We start from the raw sequence: 15,597 nt of genomic DNA on the forward strand, positions 1-15,597 counted from the left end.
CTCCTGTAGCAGTAGTATCCATCGAATAAGCCTAGGCTTGGCTTCCTTCTTAGAGAGCATATACTTAAGGGCCGCATGGTCAGTATAGACTATCACCTTGGATCCAATCAGATAGGTGCGGAATTTATCCAAGGCATAGACTATAGCTAGAAGCTCCTTCTCAGTAGTTGCATAATTAACTTGAGCTTCATCCAAGGTCTTACTTGCATAATAGATGGCATGTAAAACCTTCTCCTTTCTCTGACCCAGCACTGCCCCAACTGCATAATCACTTGCATCACACATTATCTCAAACGGAATATCCCATTCGGGAGAACGGATGATGGGAGCCGAAATCAGTGCCTGTTTAATCCTGTCAAGGGCTTCAAGACAAGCATCAGTAAACACAAACGGGGCATCCTTGAGGAGGAGCTGGGTAAGTGGTTTAACAATTTTAGAGAAATCCTTGATAAAGCGGCGATAAAACCCCGCATGACCAAGAAAACTTCTAACACCCTTCACATTAACTGGAGGGGGTAATTGTTCAATCACTTGGACCTTAGCTCGATCCACCTGAATGCCCTTATCAGATATCAAATGTCCCAAAACCACCCCTTCAGTAACCATGAAATGACACTTTTCCCAGTTCAAGACTAAATTGCACTCTTCACATCTTTTCAAAACTTTAGTCAGATTTAGCAAGCAAGAATCAAAAGAAGTACCATAGACGCTAAAATCATCCATAAACACTTCCATGATAGACTCAATAAAATCAGAAAAGATACTCATAATGCAACGTTGGAAAGTAGCAGGTGCATTACACAGACCAAAAGGCATCCTACGATATGCAAAGGTACCATAGGGGCAGGTGAAGGTGGTCTTTTCCTGGTCGTCTGGATGTATGGGAATTTGAAAGAAACCAGAATAACCATCCAGATAACAGAAAAACTTGTGACAGGCTAGCCTTTCTAACATTTGATCAATGAAGGGAAGGGGAAAATGGTCCTTTTTAGTAGCAACATTAAGACGCCTATAATCAATGCACATGCGCCAACCTGTGACTACCCTAGTTGGTATCAACTCATTTTTTTCATTTCTCACCACAGTTGTCCCCCCTTTCTTAGGCACTACCTGAACGGGACTCACCCACTTAGAATCAGACACAGCATACACTATACCCGCATCAAGCAATTTCATAACTTCAGCTTTTACAACATCTTGCATGACAGGGTTCAAACGACGCTGGGGTTGAATGCATGGTTTATGATTTTCATCTAGATGTATCCTATGCATACAAAAGTCAGGGCTAATACCCTTTAAATCATCAATACTGTACCCAATGGCCTTTTTGTGCCTTTTCAACACAATAAGAAGTTGGGATAACTGGTCTGCATCAAGTGCAGTACTGACGATAACAGGGCAAAGTTGTTCATTATCTAAAAACGCATACTTAAGGTTAGCAGGAAGAGGCTTAAGTTCGGGTTTCTTTACCTCTTTAGCAGAACAAACCGGCCGAACTAACCTCTTCAATTTGGTGCTCTCCGGCTCAGATTCTCCACCATTAAGAGCCAACTCCAGAGCATCCACTTCAGCACTCCAAGAACTGCTATCACCTGCAGAAGACTCACAACGAAGCACTGCCTCCAAAGGATCTCTTTCGAGAACTTGGGAGACGTTATCACGAGTAATAAAATCGACTACATCTATGCGATAGCATTGTTCCTCCTCTAGCATGGGACTTTTTAAGGCACTATTCAGATTAAAAGTCACCTTATCATCCCCAACAGACAATGTCAATTTCCCACTTTTAACATCAATTACCACCCCCGCCGTGTGAAGGAAGGGTCTACCTAAGATTATGGGAATTTGAGAATCCTCCTGCATGTCTAATACTACAAAGTCCACAGGTATATAGAATTTAGCTACTCGAACAGGGACGTCCTCTAAAACACCTAAGGGGTATTTGACAGAACGGTCGGCCATTTGTAGAGTGATATTGGTAACCTTAAGCTCACCCATATTCAGTTTAGTACAGACAGACAAAGGCATGACAGACACACTAGCACCTAGATCACATAAAGCTTTATCAATAAATACGGTGCCAATGTTACATGGGATGGAAAAACTCCCGGGGTCCTTAAGTTTAGGTGGAGACTTGTTTTGCAAATAAGCACTACATTCCTCAGTGAAAGCTACAGTCTCTATCTCACAAAAAGCACGTTTTCTGGTCAAAATATCTTTCATGAATTTAGCATAAGCAGGAACTTGTAAAATTAATTCAGTAAAAGGAACCGTTACCTGCAAATTTTTGACCACTTCCAAGAATTTGCCAAACTGCTTGTCTAGCTTATTCTTGAGTTGTCGGTTTGGGAAGGGGAGTGCAATAGGTGGTACTTGTATATCCGCCCCCTTCTTAACCGCAGTTGTAGCCTCATTCTCGTTGACTACCTTTTCAGCTTCCTTTTCACCCATAACTATCTTCGGGATTTCCTCACTGACCAGATCACTAGCAGACACCCCGGAATCAACCTCAACCGGCATAGAAGGACCATCATAGTCCCTACCACTCCTCAATGTAATTGCATTAGCAGTCTCCCTATTTTCGGGCTGTGAAGGAAGTTGGCCTGGTGGCCTCCCTGCAATAGTAGTAGCCATCTGTGCCAACTGTGTATCAATGATCTTGTTATGAGCAGTAAGAGCATCGATTTTTGCATCCTTTTCACTTAGAGATTTTTGCATTTGTAGCATCATGTTTCTCATCTCTACTAGCATAGGGTCAGGCTGTGTGGCTTGAGGTTGTGGTTGTGGGGGTGATGTGTGTTGTCTAGAGAACCCAGGTGGCCCACTAGACTGTTGGTTGTAGTTGTTTCGGGGTTGGTAAGATTGTTGGTGTGGGGGTTGATATGGTTGTGGTGGTGGATGTTGAACTTGGTGAAGGTTTTGGATATTGTTGCTCCTGTAGGAAAGCAGAGGGTTATTTTTGTAGCCCTCATTGTAAGAGTTGGAGAATGGGTTGTTTTGTTTGTAGGATTGAAATGCATTACATTATTCAATAGAGCTTCTACATTCCTGTGCATAATGACCAGACATTCCACAACTTTCACAAATAGTAGTAGGTTGGGCACTCATAGCAGCTACACTAACAGGTTGGGCAGATTGAGCATTGGCCGCTTGCATATTATCGAACTTATAATGTAAAGCAGTCAATTGGGCAGTTAATTGTTCAATAGAATTTAAATCATGCTTACCACCCCTGTTAGATAGACCTCTAGGATTTCCATACTGGGCATTGTGAATGGCTATCTCCTCAATCACCTCCATAGCTCTAGGCACCTCAAGTTGCATGAACCTCCCACTGGCAGATGAATCCAACAAACATCTAGACTCATTGCCCAGACCATTACAAAACTGCTGAATCAAGAACCAATCTTCCAAACCATGGTGCTGGCATTCTCTTTGCAAATCCTTGAATCTCTCCCAAACCTCGAACAAACTCTCATCCGCTTGTTGTGAGATACCTAATATCTGACCCCTTAGACGAGCTGTTTTCTCAGGTGGAAAATATTTAACATAAAAAGCAAGAGCCAAGGATTCCCAATTATTGATTTTCAAAGCCGCCCGATTCAACCCATTACTCCACAGTTTAGCTTTCCCACTCAAAGAGAACGGGAAAAGTATCTCCATAGTCTGCTCCGGAGTCAATCCCTTTTGCTTGATGGTGGAGCAATATTGGATAAAGGACTGAATGTGAAGATTCGGATCTTCACCTGGTCCCCACCGTACTGGCGTCTCTCGATCATGTTAATCAATGCAGGCTCAATCTTGAAGGTCTCAGTTGCAATAGAAGGCATGATTGCCTTTGGTAGCACGGACAGACTTGGCTTAGAATAGTCCGTAAGCCGTGGGGTAGGTGGCGGTATCAGATTTTCGTCACCCATCTCTATCTCTGAAACTGAATCTGTATCTGAAGGAAAAAGATCGCCAATATTATGATCAGAATCAGAGTAATTCCCACACTGTGCAATGAAAGTTCTTCGTCTATGAAAGGTTCTTTCGGGCTCAAGATCGAATGGAGTAAGATTACTTGTACCTACGGTCCTGGGCATAGACAAAGACTACAAAACAATGTGAGATCCGGTCTCAAGGAACGTGAGTTCCTTGAGTAGTAACAAACAATAATCTAGGATAAGCAATCAACAACAGAAAATAAAACCGTCTCCCCGGCAACGGCGCCAAAATTTCACAGGCTAAATCGCACTCCTATCAAAGATAAACCTAACGTTCACCAACTAAAAATATAGCAAGGGAAGCAGGGATCGTATCCACAGGGAAACAATGTTCTTTCTACTATTAAAAGACTAATCTAGACTATTGGTAACAAGAATTGGATTGGTTTGTATATTAAACTAAAGCAAATAATCAAATCGGAAGATAACAATATTAAAGGAATCTAGGGCAGCGGTTCACCATAAATGCAGACCGGGATTGGAGAACGGACAATAACAATCAATTAACAATCATAACTAGGAAAACATGCATCTCTCGAATCTTATGAATTCCTTAGGATAGAACAACTAGCGGGCTCTCGCTACGTACTAGAAATAATTCCTATCTAATAGCCACAAACCAAAAACATCAGATTTATACCTCTCGGCGTACAATCTAAGGTTAATCAAACTCAAATCAAAATAGTCCGGCCGAACAGAATTGACGAGCAATAATAATAAGCTATAGACATTATAATCAATCAATCAATTAATCAAGTCCACATATAATCCCAATCATGCATTCATGGATCCCCTAAACCCTAGAAATTAAACTACTCACTCATGATAATAAATAACAAAGCAATTAACATAATAGAAAACATGATCAAGCAATAAGATAAATTAAAGCAAGAAGCAATACCTAATTGAAGAACAATGAATAATGAAAGCTTGAATTTTTGATTGAAAATAAAACTAAGTATTGGAACAAATTTGAGAGAATAATAAGCTAAGAAAATAAACTCAAGGTTCAAAACTAAAAATAAAAGGTGTTCTCTAAAAACAATTAAGGCTTGCTTATATAGTTTGCCCAAAATAAAGCCCAAAAAACGGAAATAAAACTCGCGCATAAGTGCTGGGGGTTGGCGTCGCCCGATCGGGCGTTGCTTCGCCCGATCGGGCGATCCACTCGATAGTCGGCCCGATCGGGCCAAAATCCGCCCGATCGGGCGGTTTGTGAACTCTCCATACAGCCTCCAGATTGACCGTCCGATCCGGATCGGGCGAGATGCGCCCGATCGGGCGCGCGTTGATGATTCCATATTGCTTATAAATCCGCCCGATGGTTGCATTTCGCCCACAGCTTCCAGGGCGATTTGCAATCTTCAATGTAGCTCGCCCATATCACTGAGTCTAACTCCCGGGGCTCAACCATAAGCATCCAAGGCTCCCGAAAGTCGACGATGGAGGTCCCGAACTTCTCGGACTCATATAGTGGCCTAGATCAACAATGAAACGGGTCTAAAACGACCAATTTCTCATAATCAAACCTGAAACTTAAGGCACACTCAATAACACACATTAGTACTAGAAACGGCTCCTAAGAGCACGTTTGACACATAAAAGCACTAAGGGACGGGGGTAAAAATACTATATAAAACATGCATATCATTGGTGTTTGGCAAGGCGTGCCATTTACTGGTAGAAATGGAGTATAAAGCTTATTGGGCAATCAAGCAGCTCAACATGGATGCTAAGCTAGCCGGTGAGAAGCGGTTACTTCAATTGAGTGAGCTAGATGAGTTCCGATTACAAGCTTATGATAGTGCCCGAATTTACAAGGAGAAGACTAAGCGGTGGCACGACAATCGCATTTTGCATAGAGAGTTCGCGGTGGGCGACAAGGTCTTATTATTCAATTCTAGACTTAAGTTGTTTCCTGGAAAACTCAAGTCTAGATGGTCTGGGCCGTTCACCGTGACTATGGTCAGCAAGTTTGGGTCAGTTGAGGTAGAGAACACCAGGTGGTGAGCTCTTTAAAGTGAATGGGCAACGTCTGAAGTTGTACCACTAAGGGGCTACTGTAGGAGTGGTTGAGGTTCAACACCTCAATCCTTCCACCCTATGAACTGCATATTCGAGGTAATGAGGTCGAGCGGGACCTAGAAATAAACCAGCGCTTTGCGGGAGACAACCCGTATTTTATTGCTTTAGTAGTATAATGTTTCAATTTTCGCTTTCTTTTGTGTGTTTTGTTAGTGTTTTCCCCTACCTAAGTGTGCTTCGGTATAGTTTTTGGTGTTAGAGAGGTGAGAAGAGGGAATTACGCTGTTTGGGTGTTTAATAGTATGCAGGCCTAAAGCTCCAAGTTCGAAAAAAGTGAAGTTATAGCTGAAACGGAGCATCCTGCAATCCGCCCGATTCGGATCAGCAAAATATTTGAAAGTCGCCCGATCGGGCGCGTGTCGACATCATCAAAATATTTGAAAGTCGCCCGATCGGGCGACGAAAGCCCGATCGGGCCGCCTGTCGAGTAAAATTCCCGATCGGGCGAAGGTCCGCCCGATCGGGCGCGTACGGAAAGTTGAGGAGACCTTGATTTTTGCCCGACCGGGCGCTGGCAGCCCGATCGACCTGAAAGGCGAGTAAAATGCCCGATCGGGCGAAATTCCGCCCAATCGGGCGGGTGAAGATGACGTCATATGAAAGTCAAGAGGCGAAATTTGGTCAAAGAAGGAGTTCTGAAAGAGGATCGCAAAACGCCGACCCGGATCGGGCGAGGTGCGCCCGATCGGGCGCGCACAGACAATTTCTGGAGAGTATTATTTCGCCCGATCGGGCGAGCTGCTGCCCGATCGAGCCTCGGGCGATTTCAGCGACATAAGAACACGGATCTCCTTTCTTTCATTCACTCTCATCTTCTTCAACCTAAGCTTTCTCTCTCTTCCTCCATTAAACCCCTATCTCTCAAAACTTCCAACCCTCATATCTTACTCAATTATTCACCAAATTCAACACACCATACATCAAAATCTTCCTCTCATCATCCTCTACAACCTACACCTAACTAATTTCATATTTCTCCAACCTCCATAAAATCCCCAAATTCCACCAAAAACCCCAAAAAACCTCAAAAATTCAGATTTTCTTCCATGGCTAGACATCCTAAGAGGAATTGCACCATGCAAGCAAGGAACCAACATGAGGCTTTTACAAGCCGAGCTCGTGAGCCGACACCACCACCGCCGCCGCCCCAGTTCGAAGCCGACCGGGAATTTCCGGAAGTTATCTTTACTACGGAGTGGCAACGGGATCAATTCATCCACCTCAAAAAGAGGGAGGTAATTCCTACCCGTTTTATCTGTCAAAAATCAATTCATGATATGGGTATTGAACAGGATGTAAAACGAGTTTTTTTTTATGGTGTTGGCATGAAAAATATGTATAGTACGTTGCGTCTTACCTTTAGGTGATTGACTTTGGAGTTTTTGAGTTCTTTGCATTTACGTAAATATGGTTATTGGAATGTGTCTTCGGTTCATTTTCGTTAGATGAACCGTGATGTTCATTTGAATATTGCTGATTTTGGTGGAATTTTTGGATTGTCCACTACCCCTAGTAGGAAGCCTGGTAATGCCCATAATAATTGTGAAATGTGGGGAAAGCTGACCGGTTATAGTGATCCCGGTAGTATGAAACACTTGCATGCTTCAAAGATCCAACACCCCGTCCCCATTGTATTCTACAGATTCCTGGGGTTCACCATATTTGGTAGAGAGGAGACTCAGAATGTTAGGAGTACGGAGCTGGAGATTTTGGGTGGCTATGTTCTAGAGGGGGAAGCGAGGTATACAATGAACTTAGCCCATCATATGGTTTCCCAACTTTATTCAATAGCCACTAGCTCGCACACCACTCGCATCACCATTGGTGGGTTGATCACCCACATTGCCATGGCCACGGTAAACTTTATAGAGGCTAACCAGACTCCGATTTTGGGTAACAACTTACTAGACTTGGCCTATTTTGCTGGGCTTTGCCGCTTGCAGGGTGAGCATGGGTTGTATCGGCCCGGTGCCATGTATTGGATGTTCGAGGGGAACATGCTTTTCTCCTTGCCTGACCCTCAGGGCCGCACCCGTTTCACACCCGACCAGGCTCATTATTTGTATGTTGGGGTTGAGCAAGAGCAGTAGCCTGAGCCCCAGCCCGACCCACAGCCAGAGCCCCACCAGTTTCAGCCCGAGCCTCGCACCTACTTTAGGAGGGGGCGTCGAGGGGATGAGGGGAGGCCACAGGGTGGCCCGACACCAGAGGAGGAGCAAGGCTCCATTCATGAGAGGTTGGGCAGGCTTGAGATCGGTTTTCATGAGTTTGCGAGTGATCACCAGAGAGCCATGTTCCCTATCTATGATCAGTATGCCAGGCAGGGCTATATTGCTCAGGATGCCCAACACCCTTCCTGGTTTACCTATCCCGCGGAGGGATATGGAGCTCCCGGTGCCATGGGCACCTTCACACCCACCCACTATGGTGGGTATGGAGCGGGCCCTAGCGGTCATGGTGGTCGAGGTGGTGATGATAGTCAAGGCCATCAATGATGCTGAGGATGATCGAGATGGTTCGATACCCCTTGAGCCAATGAGGATATTGTCTGATTTAGCTTGGGGGGGGGGGGTGTTCACTCACTTGTACATTTTAGGTATGTTTTCTTTCCTTTTTGCATTTACTTATTTTGGTGTGTTTCTTTTGGTGTGTTTATTGCTTTCTAGATTAGTTTATTGCTTTAAAAAAAAAATACGAAAATACGTTCCGATGAATGCAAAATCATGCTTCCCTGTGCCCCTTTGATTGAAAATTGTTTTGATTCTTGGTATTTGATGATGAGCAATGTAGATGTGTTAGCCATGATTTAATATTCGATTACTTTGATGCCTTAACATGAGTTAACTCTGACTAACTGTTTGTGGACTTGGTGCTTGGCTAGTTGACTTGGTTAGGAATGTGTGATAGTTTCCTGGTGTGTCGTTGATTTTGAGTATTGATTTGCAACTGTTAGTAGTGTTTTATGACTCATATACATGCACATTGTGGAGGACGAAGGCATTTTTTCTATTTTGGTAGCCTTCAGATGAATTTAGATACATTTGTTCCCTCTTTTTTCTACCCATGTTGTGCTTGTGCCCTTTATTCGGTGACTAACCACATTACAAGCCCGTGAATTCCCCATTGGTTACTAGTCCCAAGCCTAGTTTAGGGGAGCTAATACATTTTGAGCATATTGAGTATTGAAAAAGGGAGTTCTTCTTATCATGTTTGTTGTTGAAAAAATGAGTTGAAAAATGAAAGAGATGAGAAGAATAAAACAAATGTGAAGGTTTCTAAAAGAAAGAAAAAAAAGAGAGATTGAAAAAAAAGAGAAATATCTATTACTCTCAGAGAAAGTTCAAAGTATTGTTTCAATCAAGTTTTGCAAGTTCATATCCTTATGAGTGATTGGTTTTAATTGTGAAAAAGGCAAGAAAGGTGTTGGTTATTTGTTGTTTTGTCATGTGTTGAGTGGGAGAGTTATGGTCATTATTTTGGTTGATCATGGTTGTATTTAGGATTTATGCTCCCTAAAGCCAAGGCTTTAAGCTCACATTATGCCCAAATTTACCGCACCCTTACCTAAGCCTATCATTACAAGCTTTAAAGACCTTCCGACCTTTGTGCATAAAGTCGTATTAATGTGAAAGTAGTTGTTTATCAATGCAAGTTATGACATGACACATTTCGAGTCGACTAATAGGTTGAGTGTATGTTTTTCTAGACACACGAGTGTTGCGACTTTGGGAGGACATTGTTCACTTATATGTTGGGAGGAGAGCGAACGGGTACATCTTTTACCCAGCACATAAATGAGTGACTAGTGTGTGAGCACTAGTCTTGAATTCCATTGTGCACTTGTGGTTCGCTTTGCGTGACGATTGTTAGGGAGGATTTGTGGTTGGGTGGATTTGATTGGTTGACATTGATGCATGCTCGTTAGATTTTTCCTTGAATTATGTTTTTCATTTTGAAATATGTTGGGGGTGAAGTTGGTCTCGTATTCATCGATGATTTCCTTGCTTAGGGACAAGCAAGGATCTAGCTTAGGGGAGTTTGATATGTGTGTTTTATATAGAGTTTTACCCCCGTCCCTTAGTACTTTTATGCATCAAATGAGCTCGTAGGAGCCGTTTTTAGTACTAATATGTGTTATTGAGTGTGCCTTGAGTTTCAGGTTTGATTAGTGAGAAATTGGTCTTTTTAGACCAGTTTCATGGTGATTTAGGCCACTACACGAGCCCGAGGAAGTTCGGGACCATTATCGTCGACTTTCGGGAGCCTTAGATGCTTATGGTTGAGCCCCGGGAGTTAGACTCGGCGATATGGGCGAAGGATGTTGATGATTGCAAATCGCCCTGTGAGCTGAGGGCGAAACGCGAAGATTGGGCGGAAAGAAAAGGGATTTAAAGTCTTCCGTGCGCGCCCGATCGGGCGCACTTCGCCCGGTCCGGATCGGGCGGCCATCTGGGTGCTGCTGTGAGCCTTTCGCAAACCGCCCGATCGGGCGGAATTTGGCCCGATCCGGCCGACTATCGAGCACATCACCCGATCGGGCGAAGCGTCGCCCGATCGGGCGACGCCAACCTCTGATGCTTATGCGCGTGTTATATTTACGGTTTTTGGGCTTTATTTTGGGCAAACTATATATACTAGCCTTTGTTTTTTTTAGAGAGAACCTTCATTTCTAGTATTGTAGACTTAGTTTATTTTTCCTTAGTTTATTATTCTCTCAAATTTGCTCCAACATTTAAGTTTCAATTTCTATAAAAATTCAAGCTTTCAATTTCCATTGTTTTTCATTTAGGTATTATTTTCTTACCTCGATTTATTATTTTGTTTTAATTATGCTTTCAATTAATATGCTTGCTTTGTTAATTGTTAGCATGAGTGAGTAGTTTAATTTCTAGGGTTTAGGGGATCTATGAATGCATGATTGAGATTATATGTGAACTTGATTATTGATTATAATTTCTATAGCTTATTATTATTGCTCGTCAATTCTGTTCGGCCGGACTATTTTGATTTGAGTTTGATTAACCTTAGATTATGCGCCGAGAGGTATAAATCTGATGTTTTTGATCTGTGGCTATTAGATAGGAATTGTAATTAGTACATAGCGAGATCCTGCTAGTTATAATTGCCTAAGGAATTCATAAGATTCGAGAGATGCATGTTTTCCTAGTTATGATTGTTATTTGATTGTTATTGTCCGTTGTCCAATCCCGGTCTGCATTTGTGGTGAACCGCTTCCCTAGATTCCTTTATCATTGATATTTTCTACTTTAATTATTGCCTTAGTTTAATCAACAAACCAATTCAAACCCTTTTGATACCAATAGTCTAGATTAGTTAATTAGTAATAGAAAGAACACTGTTTCCCTGTGGATTCGATCCTAACTTCCCTTTGCTACCTAGCTTGTGAACTTAGGTTATTTTTGATTAGGCGATACGACTTTAGCTTATCAGTGCGCGGGCATGGCCTGCTAGCATGTGGGCCATGCTCGTGTGCGTGTTGGAGTTTGTGCATACTACGAATCCTTAAGTGATTAGGATTAGATTAATTTTCTGATTTATTAGTTTTAATGGAACTCTTCTAAAAGAATTAGGATTCTTAAAGTCCTAGTAGAATTCCAATACCATATTCCTACCCTATAAATAGATGATCATAGTTCACAATTTATAACGAGTAATTCAAGTTTTAGGCTTAAAACTCAGACTTTTATTTGTCATAAAAACCGAAAATTACATAGTACATTTGGCGCAATTCTAGTTAATTAAACCTAAGGCGGATCCGAGCGTGCTGTGGACTATCTACGGAGGGATGACATTTGGAGTCCTAGACTTGTTCTTGTTCGTTTCGGGCGCAGCTAGGGAGGGAACGCTACAAAGAGTATGCATGCTAAATTATGCTAATTGTTATGTGGCAATTAATTTGGATTCCTGGCTTTATGGTTTTTCCGCATGATTTATATTCAATTCAAAGCCTAAACCAGAATTTCCAAATTCGAAGCCTAACTATGACTTTTCGAAGGTTTTAGTTTTTCGAACGCAAAATTTGTAATTTTTAAGATGTTAAATTAAATATTTGCGCTTCTTGTTGTTAAATCTTGAATTTTTGATTGACCTACAGTATATTTTTAACAAATTCATATGACTAGACTTGTTAATTATACAACCTAATTTGTAATTGTAATTAATTTGTTGAAATTCGAATAATTTAGAATTTGATTTGATTTTCATAATTAATTGACGGTTTAATTAGGTATCCATGATTAAAAACCACCATAAAAATTGTTAATTTTTGATAAATTTTAAATTTTTATGACCTAGATTTGAATCCATGATAATCGGAAATTAATTGGTTAATAAATTTTTGATTTTTCGCCCTAAATTTATGAAATTAATATTATTTATTAATTTGTCTATAAATTTGAATTAAAAAGTTTTAATTTTTATATAATTTGCTAATGAATGTTGCACGCACAAAGCAAAGGAAGCTACGTGTTACCCTTAAGGGGTGTTGTATAGTGCGGGCATGCGACGACGAGCAAAGGAGCTCGTCGCCCATGCGGTACGAATGCAACGAGCAAGGCAAGCGTGGCGCGCGCGCAAGGCAGTGATGCCTGGGCGTGTGTGCTGCGCCCATGGGCGATGGGCGATGGGCGAAGGGGCAAGCCACAAGCCGAGCGAGCGGACGCGTGTGGGCAGCGATGGATGCTGCGCCACAACGCGCGCTGCCTCGCCCAACGAGCAGACCAAACGCGTCGAGTGAGGCGGGCTGCGCGCTACGTGGTTGGGCTGGCTGCGATGCGTGTGGCCTGCTCGTGCATTGCTGTGCGATCAATCGTTGGGGCGCTGCTGCCTCGTGACTCGATGGGGCTTGGGCGCAAGCCCAAGTGCCTCGTCTTGTTACGATTGATGCGCTTTGAATTTTATTTTAAATTTTCGGTTCGGAAACGATTTTAATTAACTTTGAAATTCGTAATTTAAATTGTTTTCTCGGAATTTAATTTTGAATAATCTAATTATTATAAATTCTAATTTATACTAATTATTTTACTAAAATTAAAACCTTGAATAAATTTAAATTCATTTATTTAATTCAACTGAAAATAAATTAAAGGATTCAATTAATAATTTATATGAGCTTTAAATTTTAATTAAATTTGTATGTTTCCGGTTTGACTAGAAAATACAATTTTATGTTTAAAATTAGTAAAGCATGTAAATTTATTGGTTTAAGTGGGAGCGTTTTAGTCATAAGCTCTTGATTAGGTCTACAATCCTTTAAGGTTAAAACAACTTGATTAGAATTAATAAGGATTGATTAATTGGCAGATTATTGGAACCCTTGATTAATTGGTGCAAATGTTTATGTGATGCATAATATGTTCTACTAACCAGCTATGTGGGCCATTCATTGATAAATGAATGGGTGAATGGTATATATTGTATATGTACTGTTTTGCATGTTATTGAAAGTGACTAGTATGGCCCAAATAGGATAGAAAATATGGTCTGCGTACCATTAATTTGAATGTAATATTGGTCTAAAGTACCAAATTTTATTGCTTTAAATATGGTCTGCGTACCATCAAATAGTTGTAATTAGTTTAATTATAGCTTATCCTATTTGAAGAAAATGACGCCTCCCATGGTGAAATTCAAGACGGAGTTTCCAATCCATTTTCAAGACGGACTTTGAAGTTGAAGCTTTATGATGAAGTCGGGCCATACTGGATCACATTTATATCTTATGCATGCTTTAAGTTATTTATTGCTTTAAATATGTCTTAATTATGCATGAGATTGTGGCTTGATTATGTTGCATGATTAAGGATTTTAGTTCACTTAAAATCTAACCAACATAGTAAGAGCCTTAAGTTCCAAACTTTAAAATTGAATTAAAAGGTGCCATGCCAAAATAACACTTACTTGGATAAACCTTTACATCAATCTTAGTAATAGTTTTCCGCCATAGCGAGGTGTTACTTATTGATCCTAAAGGGGTAAGGTACACAAATAATTGTGAGTACATGTTAGTTTTGGTGAAACTCAACGATATAAGTAAGGAGTCCTTTTATGTCGTGGCAAATGAGATAGGTTTACCTAATAAGTTCTTAGACGTACCTATCAACCAAGAGTAGTTTCTAGACTATTAGCAAAGGCTTTGCTTACCTAAAATATTTTAGAATTGAGTCTAAATACATAATGTGCTTAATTCTTCAATGATTTAAGGATCTTGGAATCATTTTATTCACACCTGCCGGAACACATAACTTGAATAAAATGCTTAATAAATGATAAATTATGCATGTTTGCTAGAATTTAAATTTTATTAAGAGAAACTGTGAATGGTTATTTATTTGTTTATTCTTTTTCGATTGTAGTTTTAACTATGGCAAAAATATTTCATTCAACATCCGATCAATTCTCGAAAAGGAGAAGTTGAACGGGAAAAACTTCCTTGACTGGCAAAGGAACTTGGGAATAGTTCTTATGCAGGAAGAAAAGGAGTATGTCCTGGAAGAGGCGATGCCCGAAGCCGCGGGTGACGGGTTCACTCAGGCAACCCTTAATCGTTGGATTGATGCCAACAAGGATGTGAAATGTCCAATGCTTGCAACCATGAGTGCAGATCTACAGAAAACGTTCATCAACTCAGATGCTTTCACGATCATCAGTGAGTTAAAGAACATGTTCCAAGATCTGGCTCGAGTCGAAAGATTCGAGACTCATAGGCAAATTCTTGAGACTAAGCTTAAGAAAGGCGAGCCCGTAAGTCCACATGTTCTCAAAATGATTGGACTCATTGAGAATATGAGTCGGCTGGATCAGAAATTCTCCCAGGAAATGGTTGTAGACACCATCCTCTATTCTCTTCATAACGGGTATGATCAGTTCAAGCTGAACTAAAGTATGAATAGTGTGGACAAAACGCTCACTGAGCTTTACGGTATGCTGAAGACCGCTGAAAAGACGCTCAAAAGTGATAAGCAAGATGTGCTTATGGTGCGTGGGGGCAAGTTCAAGAAATCTGGAAAGAAGAGGAATGCTAAGAAAGGTGGAAATAAGGCTAGCCCGACTAAGCAACCTGGCGCCACCAAGTCTGAAAAGAAGAAGGTGAGCCTACCCACTTCTGAATCTGAATGCTTCTACTGCAAGAAGAAGGGGCATTGGAAGGGAGATTGCTTGAAGCTTAAGGAAGATCAGAAGAACGAAACAGTCGTTCCATCTTCAGGTATTTTCGTTATAGACTGTATACTTGCTTATTCAACTTCTTGGGTATTAGATACAGGTTGTGGCTCACACTTATGTTCCAATTCGCAGGGACTAAGAAGAAGTAGAAGGTTAAGAAAGGGTGAAGTCGACCCACGAGTGGGAAATGGAGCACGGATTGCTGCATTAGCTTTAGGAACTTATTATTTGTCGTTGCCCTCTGGGCTAGTTTTGGAACTGGAAGATTGTTTCCATGTTCCAAGTCTTACTAAAAAAATCATTTCTGTTTCTTGCTTAGATGTTAAAGGATTTTCCTTTTTAA

At 41.1% G+C, this 15,597-nt stretch overlaps 1 non-coding gene across 1 annotated transcript; it reads left to right on the forward strand.

The window, feature by feature from the left end:
* Positions 1-3,412: 3,412 nt before the first annotated feature.
* On the forward strand, positions 3,413-3,519 carry LOC130464546 (small nucleolar RNA R71). Its single transcript, XR_008924946.1, has one exon. It is a non-coding gene; the product is annotated as a small nucleolar RNA R71 (small nucleolar RNA).
* The last annotated feature ends 12,078 nt before the right edge of the window (positions 3,520-15,597 follow it).

The sequence above is a fragment of the Spinacia oleracea genome, chromosome 6, assembly GCF_020520425.1.
Source record: "Spinacia oleracea cultivar Varoflay chromosome 6, BTI_SOV_V1, whole genome shotgun sequence".
Taxonomy (NCBI): Eukaryota; Viridiplantae; Streptophyta; class Magnoliopsida; order Caryophyllales; family Amaranthaceae; genus Spinacia; species Spinacia oleracea.